The sequence below is a fragment of the Anser brachyrhynchus genome (genome assembly GCF_964034855.1).
Source record: "Anser brachyrhynchus genome assembly, chromosome: 3".
Classification (NCBI taxonomy): domain Eukaryota; kingdom Metazoa; phylum Chordata; class Aves; order Anseriformes; family Anatidae; genus Anser; species Anser brachyrhynchus.
Genome location: NC_137696.1, coordinates 36,128,873 through 36,150,430, shown reverse-complemented (window position 1 = coordinate 36,150,430; position 21,558 = coordinate 36,128,873). Strand labels below are relative to the sequence as shown.

The 21,558-nt window shown below is 33.9% G+C and overlaps 1 protein-coding gene across 2 annotated transcripts in view; it reads right to left on the bottom strand.

Annotated features, from left to right (window-relative positions):
• The window catches only part of KIF6 (kinesin family member 6), a 174,151-nt gene that overhangs the window by 71,908 nt on the left and 80,685 nt on the right, over positions 1-21,558 (bottom strand). The gene's annotated exons all lie outside the window — the stretch shown is intronic.

The window sequence follows — 21,558 nt, the reverse complement described above, 5'->3', positions numbered from 1 at the left end:
TACTCCTAATACTCTAAAAATAAACCCTTCAGAAAGAAATTTCTTCAGCAGAAAGATAAATTTTAACTTGAACATTCTTTGGATGCCATAGAAAGTTCACATAAGTTCACGTGGTTTTGATAGCAATCACTTTGCAACAAGAGAAATCCTGGCTCCTTAAAAATACTGTTAAATTAATCAAAATAGAAAGCATTTTAAGTATTAACAATCCTTGTGACAATAAACTTGCGACACAAATAAGGCTAACAGTATCCTGGGCTGCACTGGGCAAAGTATTCCAGCAGGTCAAGGGATGGGATCTTTCCCCTCTATTCAGCACTGGTGAGGCCACACCTGGACTTGTGTGTCCAGTCCTGGGCTCCCAAGTACCAGAGACACGGACAAACTGGAGAAAGTCCAATGAGGGGCCACAAAGATGATTAAGGAACTGGAGAACCTCTCCTGTGAGGAAAGGCTGGGAGAACAGGGACTGTTTAGGCTAGGAAAGAGAAGGCTTGAGGGGGAATCTCATCACTGTACATAAAAAATTAAGTGAGGATGCAATAAAGACGGACACAGGACAAGAGGAAATGGGGACAAACTGGAGCCCACTAGAACACAGGAGACTCTCCCTGAGCATCAAAAAACACATTTTTAGTGTGAGGGTGACCAAGCACTGTCACAGATTGCCCAGAGAGGCTGTGGAGTCTCCTTCCTTGGAAATATTCAAAAGCTGCCTGGACATGGTCCTGGACAACCTGTCCTAGGTGGACTTACTTGAGCAGTGGGGTTAGACAAGATGAACTCCAGACATCCCCTCCAACCCCAATTATTCTGTGGTTCTGTGGCCTTGGTCATTAAGTACAGCCTGTAGCCATAAAGGATCCTAAATAGTAGACACACAGACCAGAAGCAGCCAAGCATTCCAAAATATTCTATCAAGAAACTCTAAGTTTTAGTTAGGCTGCATCAAATCCTTAAAGTTACAATATACCTTAGTAAAAGAGAAAAGAGGAAAAAAAAAAAAAGTGGCCCTAATGTCTTAAATTTCTATGAAACATGCTGAATCCTACACAGAAAAGTCTTAATCCTAAACCTGGCAATTTCTTTTATTTATGAATATGAGTCCAGCGCACTAAATAGGCAAAAGATATGCTTCTCATAAAAGACCAGAAGAAACAAGGTATGGAACAAGGCTGACCATTCCAACAAATCAAATAAGGTAAGATCAATGCAAAAAACACAAAAAACTAATCACATCTTTCAACACTCTCTCAGAGACAACAAATTGAGCCCTAAAATATTCACACCTACAGGCTTATTTGTAACTACAAGATCATTTCTCTACTACCATATGATTCTTTTTACAATCTTATAATACAAAAAAAATAATAAAAAAAAAAATTCTCATCTCTGCTGTCCTGCTTGGAAAGTTGTTTTCAAATGACCCACCTGTGATGGTTACAAACCTTCTAATTTATTGTTTCAGAATATTCATTACCATTTTATATTGATGTGATATTTTATAATCAGTACTACCATTTGCCACGTGATTTCTCTCCGTTTGGTATTTACTCCAAATAGTTTCATAATTCATAAATATATCCCCCTGCAGCTTTCATTTAAAATAGGAAAACGTTTATCTTCCTGTTTTAAAACAACATTTCTACTTTCTTAAAAAGCCTCTTCACCACCATTGATTCATTTTGATTTCTTTGTTTCATACAAGGTGCCTAAATGCAAACACCACTAAGTGAAATCTTACTCAGGACTAGTTAATTGAGCTAATAAGTAACAGCTTTTTTATTAGACTTGAACTCATGACTTTGCAGCTAGTGTCAATTGATTTAATCTCGTTTTGCTTACTGTAATCTACAAAATCATGTATTCCTTCCTGCAAAATGATTCGTCTTTAGTAACTGCAATACCTCCAATGTTAAAACACTTATTTACTTATTTAAAACACAAATTTAATAAGTACACACCTTGTTCTTGTGCTAAACTCAGTAATTAAAACAGAAAACACAACTGCTCTGTAGTGCAACTCCGAAGAACTAGTAACAAGCTTTCCTCACCCTCATAACCACCCTTCCAACAACATATTGTGATATCCTTTTTTGTCATCTAATTAAAAATTGTTTTACCAACCCTGTCATAGTCATGCTTAATTACAGTTTGCTATGCAGAAATATATCAAATACTTGGCTTAAACCTAGACAGATTTAGTCTGCTGCATGACTCTTGTCCAAGCTTTTAGGTTAGTTGGCTAAACTCTACTCTTGATAAAATAGTTTAAAAAATATTTTATCTCATTTACCTCTTGATTACAGTTTCCTTTATAATCTGTTCCAAGATCATTATTTAGGAGGCCACTGGTGAGTGTTCCACTTTTGAGCTAGAAGATGTGGTTGCCCAAATATACTTCTTTACTTTTTGAACAAGGGTAAGAAACACAGTGCTATTCCTTGGTCACATAGCACCGCAGTACAAGTAATGTTCACTTGGGTGGCACATGCTACTTCTTTCAGTGTTAGAACCTGGAGATTTCCCTTCAGACTAGATGGTGTAAATTTCACTTTCCCACCAAAGATATTAATTTGCATCAATTTATTTGAATTACAAATAGATAACCTTACATTACCTTTATAAACATCCTCAGTTGAAATCTGGCACAAAATATCCAGTTTATAGTTAGTAACTACATTGTTTTTAATCTTCAAGCCATTCTTTGTACATAGTGGCAATATTTTTTTTTCATGGGTAAGAACCAGCAAGTACCGGAAGCAAAAAAAAAAAAAAAAAATCTCCACTTGCTTTAGTTTCTTTTGCAAGCTTTGATTTGAACACACTCATCCTCTTTACTATTGTTTTTTTTTTTAAACTTTCTGTCTGGGTTGCAACTTTCTCTAATAATAAAGAAAATGAAGTTTGGTGGAAAGTTTTTTCAATGGATTAAAAGACAGGTAGGGTTCAATGCTCAGTTTTCATGATAGAGAAGTTTAAGCAGTGGGGTCCCCCTGAGATTAATGGATGACCGCATTTGTGTTTATCCTGATCACTCTGCTAATTTGGAGAGCAACATGTATACAGCCAAGAGCAAAGGTATGATCCTGAAAACATAACAGAAGTCACATGGAAGATTTATGGTAGAAGTGGACATCATGAAGTGCTTTATAATATACTAGTACTGGGAAAACAAAATGTCTTTTAAATCCTAGACTCTGCTACTGAACATTCCTAGGCAATCTCCATTATCATTTGAATTTGAAATAGATTTGGTTGTGCATCATTTAAGAGACAGTGGTATTTTTGGGCCTCTGTAACTGAACGGTCACTTGGAAAAAGCAACCCCAGGTAGCCTCCTACCTGATTCAGATTAGCTAATATCTCATGGGATGGATAACCTGTGTGTTAATTTAAGGCCTTGAGCTAATTTAAGGCTTTGGATTACGCTTCTCAAATCTGTCTGACAATTGAAAAAAATATACCTTATTCTCAAATGAATACTATCCCCTTCTGGTTACTATAAATTATTTACATTTGTGATGCTGTGTTGGGAAACAGAAGACAAATAAAAACTGTGTTTTTGTAGAAGAAATGCACATCATTGCAATTACAACTATCTCATGAATTATTTTCTTCTTTGATTTTGTTTAGTCTTGTTACTCCTGCTATTCAAAACATACTAGTATTAAAGCAAGAGCATGGCTCTATAATACAAATATTGCCAAAGATAAAGCAGCCAACTGGAGGGCTAGAAAAGGAAAGGTCCCCTGGATAATGCACCAATAAAGAACCTTTGCACTTTAACATATAAATCTGTGTACTTCCAGAAAGCTCTTGTGTAATTCACACACAATCTCCAAATAAAAAATGTAATATAGAAGTCCTTTACTGATAGCCTTTCTGGGTACAATTATATGTTGTCAGGCACCAAACTTTTACATTGGTGGGGGACATAAAATGGGTAGATGTCTTCTTAAAAATCATAGTTCTGTAAATCTTACTCAACTGAAAATAAAATATGTAGAAAATTGTTCCAGTAAATGAAGAGTACCTTACTGGTTTTGACAAGTCAAAATTTTTAATGCATAAACATATCCTTGCCGCATGGAAATTCCAACCACAGATGTATATCACAGTTTTGCTTTGTGCTCGTTAAAGAATTTTGCTCTTGTAGTTTCACAGAAGAAAATGTTCTGATAAAAATTTCCACTCATCTCCACTCCTTTGACACACTAGCTAGCAGAATCATTCATGTGAGCTCTCCCTAACTGTTTTTAGTCAAAATTTGTTTTAAATAGCAAATCTTTGCTAATCTAATAAAATCCAGAGAGGCGAATAGGACAGAAGCAGGAGGTCTGGCAATTAAAAGCAGGGATAGTCACCTCAGACGGAAAAGGGGATGTGTCTATAACTTCAAGGAAAGCTGTGAGCAGAAGCCATATGTTGGACATAAGTTAGACTGCATGGAAGAGAAATAAACTCCAGCTGTATGCTTCTTTTGCCATTCTTTCAAAATAGCTCTGGCTCAAGAAATTCTAGGACAGATCTGTGGCTTTCTTTACATAATAGTTTACAGGCAGCTTAAAAAAAAATTTAAATACAGCTTTGCATTTTAATACAAAATACGGTCAGACCCTACCAATATATCAATCTGTGCAGCGAAACAATCATGTACACTGAATGGAAATATTGCTTTTATCACTAAATACAATAATTGGCAACAACAACAAAAGACAAAAAATGAAAAATATTTTAGACTGAAATATTGTCCAAAGCACTTTCATGTAATGAATGCCACAGAAAGATTAGGACCATCCACCAAGTACTGGAGTTCCACGTGTCAGCAGCAGGGTTGCTCAAACACAAAGGACTTGATACAAGGATTGTTTTGAATGCAACACTGACTTTGAAATTTCCTTTTAGCTGGGGCTAGCATTATTATAGTTTTTTACTTTCTGAACAAAGTGATGGGTTTTGGGACAGAAGGATAGAGTACAGCCTGGAATTTGCATGTTCAGGAAGACTGATAGTTTATTGCATTTGGTTTTTGTATACTTGATTTTGATTTACTAGTTAATAAGTTAATACCTCTTCTGTTTAACAGGGTGATAGTTTTTTTATTATTATTATTATTATTTAAAATGTCTCTATGCCAGCTTAGGCCTTAGTGAGGTTATTTGTCTTTCAGGCTATATAAATTAATAAGAAATTAATGATTGTTACGGAATATGTGCTTACATGCTTCTAAGTTCCTAACGTGACAATAGAGATCCTATCATCTGACTGTATGCATTGATATCTCACTTTAGGTACCTCTATTTGGTATGACAGCATCTTCGCCCTGGCAGTATTGCAACAGAGATTAAAAATTGTTATTCTAAAGCCACAGCACAGCTGAAGAAGGTTAACTGTGTAGATGTTTTATTTTCTTTGTGTTGATACATAATACATAGAATACTCAACACATGTAACTTCCTGTTTCAGTACAGGTCAAAAACTGAATTAATAAAAAAAAGAAAGAAAAGAAAAGAAACTAAATGTTTGTGAGTGTTTGAGTGATGAAGAATGGAAGGAAGTTGCGTTAAAGTGTTATCAGAGTCAATTGGATTACCACCCATTCCTATCTGTCACCTAAATGCCTCTCAAAGCTTGTGTGAAATAAACCTGGGACTTGTATCTATAAGAACAAGCATGTAAGCACAAAATGATATGAGCATGAAACTTGCTTAGCTCTAGACTAAAAGTAATATGTGGTAATAGTTATGCTTTTATAATGTCCCTAGATTGCCTGAAAGAAGTAAAAACACTTGAGGAATTTCATGAATATTACTCAAATATTTCTGGAATTCAAGTAAATACCCTTGTTGATTCCCCTTGAGCGCAAGAACTCATCACAGAAAACCCAGAAACATTCATAAAAAAACAACCAATAGGATTCTAACAACACATCTGATATGTAAAAGCAGTATTTAAAACTCTCTAAGGCTTAAACCTAAGATGTAATTTAAAACAGGAAAGTTAAGTTCCCCAACTACTACAATCACTATTCTTAAAACCTCACCAAGATAAAAATTAATTCAACTTTTTGATGAAGTTTCCATCATAAATTGACCATAGAGGCAGGAAGTGCATGCTACCCTGTAGTTGTGGGTTGGTGTAGTCTGGCCTGTTAACAGTAAGCCCTGCTGTCATAACAATAAATATCTGCATTCAGCAAAATAATCATTCTTTCTCTTTATATGCAGCAACCTTTCCCTATGAAATAAAAGTCAGAGAGCAATTTGATACTGCAGTGTAGTAAAATAAAGCCTGCGATTTAGCAACATCTATTTGCTTATAATCATTTGCAGATTGTTTTCCAGAAACCTATCAGTGCATCGTTAGCAATTTCTTGACCATTTCATGTTTTGTCTTATTAGAGGATGACTACTGCTAGAAAAGTATTTAATCTTTTAAATTTCTTTAGCCTATGAAAGATTATAGTGGTTACAGATTACTTACAATTAGATGGATATGTACACTACACAATTTAACTTTTTTTTTTTTTTTGGCATTCCCATTACTGATCATATAAATTAAAATGAATTAGAAGCTAAATTCCTTACTCTGTAAATAAACATGCATTTCCCACCCCCCAAGTATATTCACAGGAATCAGGGAAACAGCTAGTATGTGTACATACACACACAGATAAGCATGGAGATGCAGCTCTTGTTTCTCCTTTCTTAAAATGTACACGTAAAAAAAAATCAGTAATAGTAGAAGGGAACCTTCTATAAAACATGTATACAACTGTACTATAACATGCCATACATTTCATATCATGCCATGTAGAGAACAAAAATGTTCTCTACAGTGTCTGCTCCTACTAATTTATTTTCAGGTTTTCATCTTTAGTTATTCTGACTATAGTCTTCACAGTATATAAAAAGAAAAGAAAAAATACAGTTACTCTTATGATGCCTAATGTATAACAATTGTATTAAAATCAAGAAAAAATGTCAAGTAATCTGGGTTCTTATGCATCTTTATAATTGCTTTTTGTTTTTGTGTTTCTAAAAGCTCTTGGCTTAATCAAAACCGATGACATTCTTGTCATCGGCAAGATGTCACTGGCAAAATTAATTGCTCACAGAGGCAGGACTTACCTGTTGTCTGACTCATTTCAGTACAGAGGTTTTCTGAAGAAAATTCACTGATTTCACTAACTATGTTAGGGAACTTCACTTAAGAAATAAAATTATGTTATGCAAAGTATTTGAATGAAATTATATCTTATATCAGCACAATTCCTACTGAAAAGCTGTCTTTCAATTTCTTTTTAACCTAAATTTCTAACCAGCTGAATTATATTGTGAATATGCAAAGGATCAAAAGACAATTTTCACACTACTAATCTCTGTAGCTAAATCTGCTTATGTCAAGACATAGAATTAAGAATGTTTTTGCCCCTTGCAAATCTGTGTTGAAATAAATGACTATCACTAGAAAAAAAAAAGTGTAATTTTTCCTTAACAGCGAGTACTGTACATTTATCAATGGCTTTAAACTTCTTTTCCTTAAGATCAAAATGTGACAATGTATTATGGAAATTCCTTGTCACGCAGGCTTACTTCAATATTTAAATGTGCTGTATCTTAGAGCCACGAACACTCTCATATTAGGCTTTAGTTAATTAAATAAACTTGCTTAATTTTTTCTTCCAGCATTCCCCTATGTTAAGTCATTTTGTCACTTCTAATACAAAACTTAAATATTGTCCTTCTGTTAACAAATACTGGCCATCATTTAAAGCTGATGCCTGTTTATTTCCGTACACTTAAAGATTGAATAAATGTATGAAAAACTCTGAACTGCCTCTTGCCAGAGCGAAAGCTGGATGTAAATGGGATAAACAAAGAGGTGATTGAAGTAGGGAGGTATTGCAGAGGAAAGGATTCATAATGAAAAATACAATCATTCTGCTATGCTGAACTTTCCAAATTCATGTTGAGTACTTGACTCTTCTTTCTTTTACTCAGCAAATAGCTATGGCTGGGCATGAAACACATTTGTATCCATCTTACTCCAAGAACTTACAATAAATAACAAACATATTATAACCAGAAATGTACACTCATGATTACACAGAATTTTAAGTAGTCAACATAAACTAGATTTTCAAGAAAGCTTCCCAAACAAATTATCTATCAATAAAGAGAACTAATTTCAAGAACAAATATTTTGCAGTAATGCTGACTGAAAATGAAGAGCCAAGACTTCCAAAGTTTTATATTGGTCTCTGCTTCTAATTCACTGTCTTACTTTCACAAATCATTTGATCTGCTCCTCAATGCTAGAAAAACAAGATTTTGCACTTACAGATGGCCTTTGAACATGAAATCTCAAAGTGATCATGAAAGATAAGCCACTCTAATTTATTTTATAGTTGAGGAAATTGGTTCAGAGAGATGAGGTCACTTGCATAAATTCACAAACTTAGTAAATAATAAAGACTGAAATAAAAAGCAGATGTCCTGCATCTCAGTCTAGGATCTTATTCAATGCAATTCATTGTCTCCATATTGCAATGTAAAGCTGAATTGTTTTTTTTTTATAGTTTAGATCCACACAGCACTGGAAGCATGCAAACAATAGTGAACACGAATGAAAAACACATTAAACAAAAAGGAATTCCTAAATATTCAGTAAAGAATCAGAAACATACTATGACAAATGTTAACAGAAGCTCATACATTATTCAGGAATATTCTTACTAAGAAGTCATTTAATTTCTTTAGAAATAGCAAGAGTGGCATAAGTACTCAGTGGGCACACCTGCAAACATGACAACTGAAGTTTTTAAGTGACAATTCTGAATACATAATGAAAAAGTGAACACTACAGAACATCAGGAGAACTACAAAACCAAATAACAGATAATTACATTAAGAATAAAATATTGAAAGAAATATCAAAAAGAAGAATTGGAAGGAAAAGCTTCCTCTACAAAACAAACTTACAGTAACTGCTATTTATGACTTAATAGATACAGTCTTTGCCATTTGGGAAATGTATACATAATGACTACCTATCTTTCCTCTTGCCTTCAGTTGTGCATTGAACTGCTTCCAAAGTGTTTTTTCTTGTGCATATACCCATTAAAAGCAATTTTTAACAACTTGAAAAAGTTCTCCATAAATCAACAGTTGTACTAAGTTTCTTCACGTATTGTCTATTAAAACACAACTAAATACATTATTGAAGGATACATTAATTCTCCATTATTTGTGTACCTTGTAGCATTTTTTTCTATGACATTAAGATTTCTTCTGCATCATAAGTATTTATTTTCCTCTATAAAATTTAGGATTTTGCAATACTATTTCTGAGAAAATGGATTTTTTTTTCAAGATTCCCATCTGATGCCTCACAGTATGACTTATTGCTACTAGATTTTTCAATGTACTGTTTTCTCTATTAGCATTTTTGAAATAGCCCCTAATTTGCTATAACCCTTTACAAAAACATTTGATACAAAACAACTCCTGAACTACTGCTTTTCAAGCTTCTGAAAAATATCTACAATTTGACCCTAACAGTAAGAGCATAACAACATGAAGGCTGTACTTATACTATAGGCAGCTATCCAGCACTGTGAGGAAGGTTGCAGGCACTGTTATTGAAATATTCAGGATATTAGCCTGAAGAGAGTAGGAAAAAAAAAAAAAAGTGAAACAAAACCAGCAAGTTAGACAAGAAAACATGAATTTGCAATAGAATAAAAAATAGCACCTGAGCAGCCAGATAAAATTTTTATATTTTTTAGCAGACTACATTTAATGTTACATCAACTCATGTCTCCTTTTAGGCTGAAAATTATACCTGACAACATCTATTCTTTTTCCATTTTTCTGGATTTTACAGCAATAAATATATATTTTACTAAACCTCTGGTTGGTAATAGGCATCTATAACCTGTGTGGTCATACAGCACATTCTCTTGAATCTTAACTACTTTATGTTTGCCTTGCCAATAAGCACTAAATGCCGGTTATGCTCAACATATTTTTTATAGTATTATTATATAAAGAAACTATCAATTTGAAAAAAAAAAAAAGAGAGAGAGAGAAGAGAGACGATTCTGTTGTGACTATACCTAAAAAAAAAAAAAAAAAAAAAAAAGGAGTTCGATAATTTGAGCAAAATTCTTTTCAGAAGTTTTTAGAGGTGATCTTTCCTCTACCCCTTAACATCCCTCTTTTCACTTTCTTTCCTAAAGTCCACATTTTGCAAAAAAGCAGATTCCAGGAAATGAAGTTACTTGTTTGGATATAACTGCCAAAGCCACTTCCTGTACGCATTTGGCAGAAATGCTTGGGTAAAAAAAGCCTTATGACATTTTTCAACCCAACCAAGATGGGCATTCCATTCAGCCACACAAAAACTCAACTGAGCCCCATAACTGTATGCCAGTGTTATATATTGGACCACTCAAAGTATTAAAGTCCAGTAATAATAAATTCAATTGTACATCTGTCAGGAAAAATGGAGTCAAACAGGTTCCAAACAACAAACATACTGACTACTGCATTAATGATCTGCTATCAGCTATTATTCCATTTTGATATTTTGTCGTTACCCCTCTGCTCTCTGTAGTGCCTAGGATGTGAATGTACTATAAAAAGTAACTGGAGAAAAGTCCGCAAAGAGCCCAGATTGGAACATAGCATAAAGTAGTTATTCTTATATTTGGTATTGACACTATTTATGCTGGATTCAACAGCAGATTGAAAAGGAATATTTTATGAAAATTTTAGTTTCTTGCAATTTGTTAACAGGTGCTTCACTAAGCTCTACCTTGCACAATGCCTGTAACAACAGTGAGTTCTTCAGCTGTGACAGCAAAATTCTTCTAAACAAACTGATTAAAGTATCTAGAATGGAAAAAATAATCTGTAATTAATGTGGTTGCTCTCAGTCCACATAAACTTCTTTATCTTAAAGAGTAAAAAATTGCTTAAGGGATCACGATTAGATATACAGCAGTTTAAAATTGTAACACTTCTTACTACAGCTCTCCTAGTTTAATGAAGTTCCATGAAATCTCACATGTGCCCCTGCTCAGGTCCCTCTCTTTGACCTTTAGGTTCTTTTTTTCAGGGGGTTAACAGTGAAATTAAGGGAAGCAAGTGGTCACTTCACAACTATGGTTTTTATTTTATTGTACATGCAATTTCAGAGCACTTATTACCATCTTCTGTCTCTAGTCATTTTCCATTAAATCTTTCACTTGGTTTAACATTTTGTTCCTTAGTAACTCAAATCTTGCTTTCCCCCAATCTTTCTCTAGGAATTCAGTCTCTTTTGTTCCTCATCTCATTCTTAGATTCATCAGGAACGCATCCTAAGCCACAGATCTCTCTGCCCTTTCCAGCATTGTCAAAAATAACCTTTTCCTTTCCTTTTCCTTTCCTTTCCCTTTCCTACCACTTCCACATCAATTTTATCCATCCTTTTTTTTAATCCCCCTCCACTGCTTCAGATATTATCACAGAAACGTAATATGCAGCATTAAAGTTACTTTACTCAAAAGACCCAAGACAAGACACAACTTATCCAAGCTTCTTTCACATAAGTATAAATTAAGTGATAACACTAAGAACTACTAACAAGATCTCCCATAGGAATATGAAAGTGTAAGTCTCTTACTTTTCACCATTCAGTCTATTTCTTCCTTCTAAAATATGGTGAAAGGCAGATTTGGACAACTGCGGGAAGCCAGCACTACAACACTGAGTCACACCATAGGGAAGCCATCAGAAAAGATAGATCTCCAACAATGGCCTGACTACAGATCTTACTTTTTATAATAGATGCCATTTCTGGCAGTTTCCTGAAGAGAAAGATCTGTAATGACTGAATTATTTCTAGGCCAAGAGTTTCATTTCAGAAATATCAGTACAGAAGAAATACTATAAAACTGTGCTGTCACATATATGCAACGATCACTTCTATTTAACAGGCAAGCAGCTACGTTTTACTCCAGATTCAGTTTCTAAATAGTTTCAAGCTGTAGCCCTATATAGAGCACACAAAAGGAATCGAACCTAGGACAACAAGTGCATGGAGCAGTGTAGCGAAGTCCTTCATTTGGAAAACAAACAAACAAACCAAACCCACTATACATACAATGCTCGTCAGTCATAGATGAAAACATACTTATTTATAGTATGTACTCAAATGAACTTGGAGGCTAAAAAATTACAATCGTATTACAACCCATCAGAAAACTTCTTCATCAAGAGTGATATGGTAAGCTCTGCGTAGTTCTTCAAGTTATTCCCATAATGTTGCATAAGAGTTATCTATATCGAAATGTGCGTGCTAATTCTCATTTCAATACCAACCTCAAAGAAGCACATGACAAAAATTTTAATCTAAATCAAATCAATTACATTCCAATATACAGTCTTAATTGAATTTCATTCTGTAAGTATTTAGAAAGTTTAGAAACTGCTATCAGGGTGTTTTTACTCTGAAAATGACCTTAAATGTTTACATCCAGCTTTATTTAAATTATAAATTCACTTAAATTCACTCAAAGACATACTTAAGAACATGAGTGTAGCCTGCAAAGATTCATGAAGGAAGTTAGGAATGGGAAAGATATCCTTTTGACTTAACCTTGCCTCTTGAAACAGTAAGGATAAATGCATAAAATTTCTAACTTGCAAAGCATGGAAACAATAATTAATGTTCAATATGCCACAGGGAAACAACAAAATGCTTATATGTGCTGTCTCAGAGACTCAAATACCATTACTTCTTTACAGAAGCCCTGACAATAAATCCTGCTTGGTCGTGCAATGATGCAACAAATCTTGTAACTGCCTTGGCCCCGTTGTCTTTCTAAGAGCTCATCTTTTCTCTGACTAGCACTCCTATCTTTATAGGTTATGCCCCAAACTCTAGGCCCCCACAATGGCAGGAATTAAAAATATTTTGTGCTAGACTCAATGGACGTTTTGGTCATCAGGCCTTGACCTGGCAGAAGCTGTTGTGCCCAGAAAATGAGCATGCAAAATGTCTAGCTATAAATATGAAAGTTATCATTTTAAATGTACACATGGTCCTTGAGAAACCAGAAGGAGATTGATCACGTACATACAAAGAATTATCACTGCAGCTAAAAATTGGAAGGAATGTTTAATCTTATATACTTATATACTTTAGCATTTCAATTAAAGAATAGACATCAACATGAAAATAAACGGAACCACAACCAGTCTTTGTGGCAGGTTTTACACTTTCCTGTTAAATGCCATTGGAACTGAGGCAGGTATTTCCAGCACTTTTATGTCCAGGAGTGGGTGCTACTATCTGATTTGGCAGTGGCACAGGAGCATGTCCTTAGGACATCTGTGTTCAGGTACTATTTTGAAGTAATATGATTTTTTTTTCTTTGAGGAATACAATGTTCACAGGAAAAACAAGTGATTTCAGCAGACTAGGAGTCAGAAATGACAAGGACTTCATATGAAAAAAGAAAAACAATTCACTATAGCTTTTTCTGTAAAGTGTTCATGACAACAAGAGAAGGATTAGAAATTCTTATGAAAAAGAAAAGATAGTATAACAAAGTTATACAAGCTGTTAAGGAAATTTAAATATAAATTACTACAATGAGATCTCCTGAAAACAGACATAGACATTTGCAGAATACATGGAAGCATTAATCAATGGTAACACAAGGCTGTGAATAATATCTTAGGATATGTTCTCTGACTGTCTGTCCTCTAGAAGCAAATACATCATAAACAAGGACTGGAAAATACATTTCATTTTGTTCTTAGAGAAAAGAGATACACAGACCCTTTTGAAAAGAAAATTTTCTTTTCAAGAAGAAAAGATTTTTATCAGTTGGAGACATCCTGTATAATACGTTCTGTATTATAAAAGGTTAGTAACACACTGACTTCATTATTTTAAAGACAGTGAATTTGAGAGAGAATTAAAGTTACCACTTCAAACTTTATATCCCTTTCATCAAAATTTTATCTCCATCTAGTTTTTTTATGCATTTCATATGATATGGCTTGCAATTCACGCATTTCTTTCTGAAATTACCACAAGATCCCAGTAAATGTAGAAGGAAAAAACAAGCCTAAAAACGTGTGAGCTAAACAGTGTTAGAAAGTATAAACTGATGCAAAAAGAAGATAGCATTACAGTTGAAATGCTCCATCTCTTCAGTTAAAAACTTTACAAGTTGCCTATATTCTATGAAAAGCATGTTATATATATTTTATATATATATATACATACAAATATATACATATATATATTTACTCTCATGAATGCCAATAAATCAGTTCTAACTTTTACAGTGAAAATTATTTAAGCCAAACACTTAATAATTTCATACTACTGCTGTGATAAACCATACTCTATATGTTTGTACTCTCTATACTGAGACACAAATATGCAGAAACTCTTTTGGTTTATATTGAGGAATAAGCAGAAATGAGACAGTTTCTTCCTAAAGTAGTCTGCAAATATATATACAAAAAGAAGTTAAATCTCTCCATTCATATTTTTGGGAAATCATATTGTTAGTTCCAGCATGATAAACTGATGTTCTTAAAGGCTTCTATCCCAAGGTAACAGAAAGGCTAAAATGGAAGGAGAAAACAGTAGTTACAACGTAATATGTATAATAAAATAAAGTGTAGATGGTTTCAAACATGGCTTCCAATATTAACAGCATCTGATTTTCGGATTACTTTGCCATATTAGTTTTGCCTAGAGTTGAACTTCCAAATACACTTTTTGAGCTGACCATTATTTGAAGGAATTGTGGAATGAAAATAGAAATTAAAAACATTAAGACTGCAACAGTAAGATAGTTTATCACAAAGAGGCAGCAGCAGCTCAATGGCCAAGAGGTAACCAAGTGAAAAAGGTGTGAAATTATCACACACAATAAAATAAAACATGGAATACTAATTATAGAAAATTATTTACATTATAATTAGACACTAGATATTAGAGTAAAAGATTAAATTTTTCTTAATTTTGAATGCAGGTCTACTAAAAGTATGCTGAAAATCAGGTAAGGAGCTCACACTAAGAGTAGGATTATTTGCACAAATATTTGTCAAAGTACCAGAGGGGGGAATACTGTCTTTCAGCAAATGCTTTGCTCAATAGTCACCAAAAGACTCAATTCTATAAGTTCATTTCCCAGAAAAATGGGAAAAACTAGTTAGGGAGAGAAAATAAACCATAAGCACTGTAGTATGATAAAAAGTGGACATCTTAGAACTTTGTCATGACTAGGTATTGTCTTTCACAATACCAGAGTCAGATACCTGGTTTGAAGAACTAGAATTACAGTTAAATGCTTACCAACATAAGATAGTTTATTTAGCTACACCACGTCAGTTACAGGAGACTGACCATAATCACCTACATCTCAGCGACCTTTGGTTGCACACAGGTTCTCAAAGAACCATTTTAGCTCTTTCTATAACTCTATATAACCAGTACAATTTTCAGATTTGCTTTAATTTACTGAAGTGTTAGACCAGCTCCTACCTGCCTCTAGCAACAAAATGATTGAAGACTGTTATCAATGTAGCTCAGTTGGTTGTTACAGCTGAGTATCTCAGCTATAGGTTCCAAAGACAGGCCCTGCAATGAATATCATTAAGTTTTTACCTGACCTATGAGTAAGAATCACCTGAAGTTCACACTGAAGTCAATAATGCTCCAAATTGTCTCACATTAACCTAAATACTACATAACCCCTTGCTGACATGGCATTATTCTTTTAAAAGTATATTTCTGAACCTACAGGAAAAGTGGCTGAAATTGAACTAAACAAAGGCACAGTTACGAAATAGATGTTCCAGAGTTAAAACTGCAAAAGATAAAACAAGATGTATTGGAGAGAAGTGAGCTGTACAATTTTTGATTTATTCAGCAAAAACATCCAAAGGTTTAAGAGCCTTACCAACTTACAGAAGCACAAAACTGGCCTGAAACATTTGTATGAGTCTTATCTTAACCTGTTACATGCATTACAAATATCAGGAAAAAAAATGAAGTTTTGTGGGGCATTTCCAATAATTTCTAGTTTGGGCTTATTACTGAAATATCTGTAGACTTGTCTCTCAAGACAATATCTGTTTTTGTTACACCAGGACATGAAAAGCCATTTTCAAGATTAAATACACCAATGAAAACAAAACAGAACTCTTTATTTTATTATATAGCAGAATTAGTACTATCTGCACAGAAATATCTGAAGATTAAGCTAATACGATGAACTTTTAGTCTTTTGTATTAACCATATGCATAGACAATGTGCATGCAGTGGCTCTATTAAAAGGCACTCTAGTCACTTGGGACTGACGTTCTTAATAATAACAATATGGAAGAAGTTTCACAGATGTATTTGCCAATCCTGACAGTCAATATATAAAGGAATTCAGTCACCCTTCAAATACGCAGAAACTTTCAGGAGCACATTTTACTTCTAAAATATCGAGAGTTGAAGAGGTTCAGTCACAAAAAGTAAAAACATCTTTAAGGAGTTAGTCTGAAGAATCTAATATCATTTTTAGACAGCCAAAATATGGCTAATGAATCAGGAAGCCAAAAAAGATTTGAAATAGTAGAGAACTTCCAGAGAACACTAGGTTACATTTCAGCAGAGTAATCTGGATAAGAGAACAGTAAACTCACATAAAAATACTGGAAACTTTCCCCATCTAAACAGACTCAAGAGGAAGGCTGTAAAAACTGCCAAAAGCATCTTTAACAAGGTTCCAAACATACGTTCCACATCAGAAGAGATTCCCAGCTGAAAAGTGGAGAGAAAAACACAATAGGCATCTTAGACAAACCAGAAATCTTTTGTAAAACTAAATAAATGTGGGGAAAGAAAAAGCTGTTGATGGCCATATAAGTGGTAAGTGGTTTACATAACAGCATTTTCAATATATAAGATAATACAGTTTCAACATCTCCAAAAAATTAATGAAAGTACTGTAATGATCCAATCCCCACTCTCATTAAAACCTTACAACTTACAAAATCTGCCTTTAATGCTGCAAATGGAGATTTGCAACAAAAAACTCCTCTAGCTCCAAAAAAGCAAAATCTGGGCTTCATCTCCTAAAAATAACTCCATGTTCATATTTATAAACACTTAGTTAAGAGGACAAAAATCCTAACACAGAGAGCTTTATCATAGAATGCCAATTGCAAGAGCTCACTTAACTTTAAATCAACAACATGTATTTATATTTCTTTGTGACAAGGAATAGTCATCTGTTGTTGCTTACATGGATGTTTCTAGAGCCTCAAACTTCTTAATCCATTCATGTTTTACTGTTCACTAATCTCAGTGAGTTTGATTCAAATTCCTTACTCAAGCAAAACTCACAGGGGACTCACTGTGAATTCTGACAATATAAAGCTTTTGAAAGCCACACAGAAGAACGGATTTTGAAAAAGAAAAACACAGAAACAACAAAAAAAACAACACAAGTTAGTCAAGACTCCTATAAACAGACAGTTATCACAATGAATAATATGATAATCTTCTTCGTTTTTACTGCAATGTACATTTAAAGAAAGCTTTTTTTTTTAGAAAGTAATTCTATGAATCTTTTACTTTTTCTTTATTTCACAAGATTAAAAGAAGAAATAAAACTCTGATATTCAAGACAGAGATACCAAACATGTATAAAAGCACATGACATATTCAAGAAGGCAATTAATCACCTGATCACATGCTACAAAACATGTGCTTGAAGTTAGATATGCATTCATATTTATTACAAGAACTGGAGCAATAAATATTTTATCTGGTGACTTGAAATACCAGAAAATAACTTCGTTAAACTTCTCAGAAGTACAACCCCATAACATTGTTCAAAAGCACATGCCGACTGAAAACATTTAGATATTTAAAAAAGCCTTCAAAATAAATTCAGCAAATCTTAGGCAATGAAGTCAGATACTTCCTGCTTGGTCCTTAAACTTGGCAATAAGAAAAATGTACCACAAATAATCATTCTTTATTATAGAAAGCATACATAAGAAGTTAGGGACACAACATGTCTCTCTAAATATTAACAAAAGTAAATAGTAACAAAAGTTTAACAGTAGCAATGAAATATTCTGAACATCTAACTAACAGCTGGTAGAAGTTCAGCTGGAGAATGAAAGTATTTTTTTTCCTGGACCTGTAGCAGAAGATATAGGACATCATTTCTATTCTCAGAGGTCAGAAAGATCAGTAGCAAGTCTGAACAATGTCCCAACAGCATCAGTGATTAATTTGCTGACCAAATTGCAATAAAATAGGTACATTTGTTTGGTGACAAACAATCTCAGTCATGAACACAGTGTCAGGAGTCTGTCCTCAGGTATTCCAAAGCATCACTAGACCCACAAAAGGCCCCAAGAAACTTATACATTTGCTAAGCACTTAATTTTTCTGGTGAGTTGAGACCTGCTTTTTTCTAAATGAAGGACATAGAAGAGATTATGACGGAAAACCTCAGTCAATCCTTTCCATTAGGGAGCTTTCTGTGGGTTTCCCAACAATAGAAAGAAGCTTTTCCCCCAAATTATTACATAAATACATAAAATAGCCAAAATAAATATTTTGAGAAGTCTTAATACAAGCTGAAAATATTTAGCTTTCAGAACTGAGCACTTGGTGTGTTATCATCACTGCTTTCCCACTACTCATAATCACCATCTGTTTATAGAAACCATCTCTCAACTTTCATTTTAAAGTCAACTTGTCAGCCATTCAGTGGGAATGCTCTTTTTCATACATGCTTGCATACCACCAAGCAAAAAATGATCTTAAACCCCGATTGGGTTGCACAACAGATAAGTTCTCCACCAATCTCTAAAAAATCCCCATAACTTTTCCAATAAAAATACAGGAAATGGTTAAAAATGGTCAAAACCTGATACTAACAATTTTTTTTGTGAGACTAAAATAATTCCTCTCAAACCCATCAGCATATTCCTGGGCCACCTGTTCTAGTGGGCAGCATCCCTGCCTATGGCAGGGTGGTTGGAACTAGAAGGTCTTTAAGGTCCCTTCCAATCCAAACCATTCTATGATATGCAACTATTTGAAGCTATCACTAAGATTTATTGTGTTCTTTGAATGTCACAATATTCACACTGTTTTCTGGTAACCAAATTGTTTACATTTCAGTAGAAAAACAAATCCGGTAGGAGCAAAAATGACAACATATATCTCTTACACTGACAGAATTATGCTACAAACAAGCAGAAGTCCAAGATCTATTTCAAAACAAGACTTATCTGTATAGAAAAAGTGAAAAAAGCACGGTAAAAGTCAAATACAACACAATGTTGTCACTCCACTGACATATACAATGAAGTCTGATTTTTTCTTCTTTTGCCAGAATTCTTCATAATTTGATTTATCCTGAAACTACCAATATATAACAGTGGCACCATCTCCTGAGAAAGACTGTATGTAGTTCTATATTTGGGTTAGGATTTCACGTAAAGGATCTCTACAAGAGAAACTTTACAATGAAGTACATTATTGAACTAAAAATAAAAATGTTGAAGCCTATGTAAAGCTCAGGTTATTATGCCAATAATTTATCTTTTCATTTTCTGGAATGCTCATCTGAAACATAGATTAAATTCATAGCCAAAGAGCTATGTCTGTTTCAGATTTATGAACGATATCATGATGCAGTAAATAATAGCAGATACCCAGCCCAGCTACTGAGTACGTTGGAATGTTGTGCACACTTACTCATGTAGTTATGAATGTATAACTTAGAGTGTTCTGTGATTAAGATGGCTATTGAAAAGCAAGTTCTCCTTTTTCATGATATAACAGTTGGACTAAGATAAAAAGCTCTGGTCTGTTCACTCTAATCTAACTGTCTTATGCAATCTGTAAAAGCTCCTCAGTGATGGGAGCTAGCTTGCCAAAATGTCAGCAGCAGGCAACCTTCCAATCTAAACAGACAGTGTCGCACTGTTGCCTTACTGAATTAGAGGAGAATGATACCTAGCATTCCCTCCCAAAAGAAGTCTCTTGGGATCCAAGAACAACAGATTTGACAGCATGTAAACTGGTATAATTTTTCGCTGAAGAATTCAATGCTATTGTCATCAGCAAAATCTAGGATAGGACAATACTAAGATGCTGTGCTTGTGTATTCCTTTGTTCTAATCACCACAGAGAACATCCTGATACAGGCTGCTATATAAACTAAAGAAACAGAAAACACAGCAACAATGCATATGTCCAATTTCAGTCATTCTTATTAGGTCTGTTGGTATCAAACCTCTTGGTTGATAATAATTTACTAATGACATTCTGAATATGAGCCTTTATATTTAAATAAGCAGTTAAGGACATTGCTGTTCAGAATAAAATCTGATTTAACATAAAATCAACTCTTTACAATTTAGTATTTATTAGCAGTTGGTCAATATGATATAGTGGTGCCCAAGACATATTCAGAATGTAAATCTGAGGTAACAGTCTTTGTTTCTCTCTATGATTGTACAGTTACCATCATCAAAGTCTGCTATTTAGATTTTCAGGCATATAGTAGATGGAGAAAAGATAGAATGTACATGAAGTTAAACAATATGATATGTATATCAAGCCTTAAAAGATATATTATCTGAATTTAATTTCCTCTGAAAGAGCACACACATTCAGTGCAGCATGGATTAAGAAAGTCACACATCTATGTGACTTTCTTATATAGATACGGATAGGATTCTCCCACAGATATTTCACTAAACTAAATATTTCTTTATATGCTTTCTGGCAATTTCCTAGTTTCTTTTCAGAATGAAGAAATGAGATAGGAAAATAGAAAGACATTAGAGACATGATTAGAAACATGACACTAGAAATACAATTTTATATTGCATTAAATCAGACTGTAGAATAGGCACAACAGAATTAGAGAGAAAACCTGCAAACTAATCAAACCATTAAAATAGTTTACTTGATATAGCCTACATGCTGTAAATTGAAATATGCATAAATGAAAACTGTTTTCAGGTATGGAAACTGTTTAAATGATGAAGAATAGCTTTAATATTATACTAAAGGCTCTACTTGGGAGTCCTACCTTGGCTCAGGCCCAAGCCCTTTCACACATCTTTAGCAAATCCTTAATGCCTATAGACAAGAAGACATATGCATATAGTTCAGATGGCTTTTGAAAAGAACGCATAGCTTCAGAATTATGATTATTATTCGCAGGTTTGCAATATGTGAAATATGAAGCTCAAGTGAGAATCATATCTCACTTCCACTTCTCTTCTGTTTGATGAAATGTCAGGACAGAATTCTAAGACAGGTCATCATCAAAAAATTTTTCCAAAATATCAGTCCTTGCCGTGTAAAGCGCAGGAGATACAGCCCGACAATTCAGGCATTTGAACTGACATACTGGTTCCTACTTTATATTCGAAGATCACTGTTGTACATATACACACAATTGTTGGTACTGTTACTGAGGGCAGTATCAAATGTGAGAATTT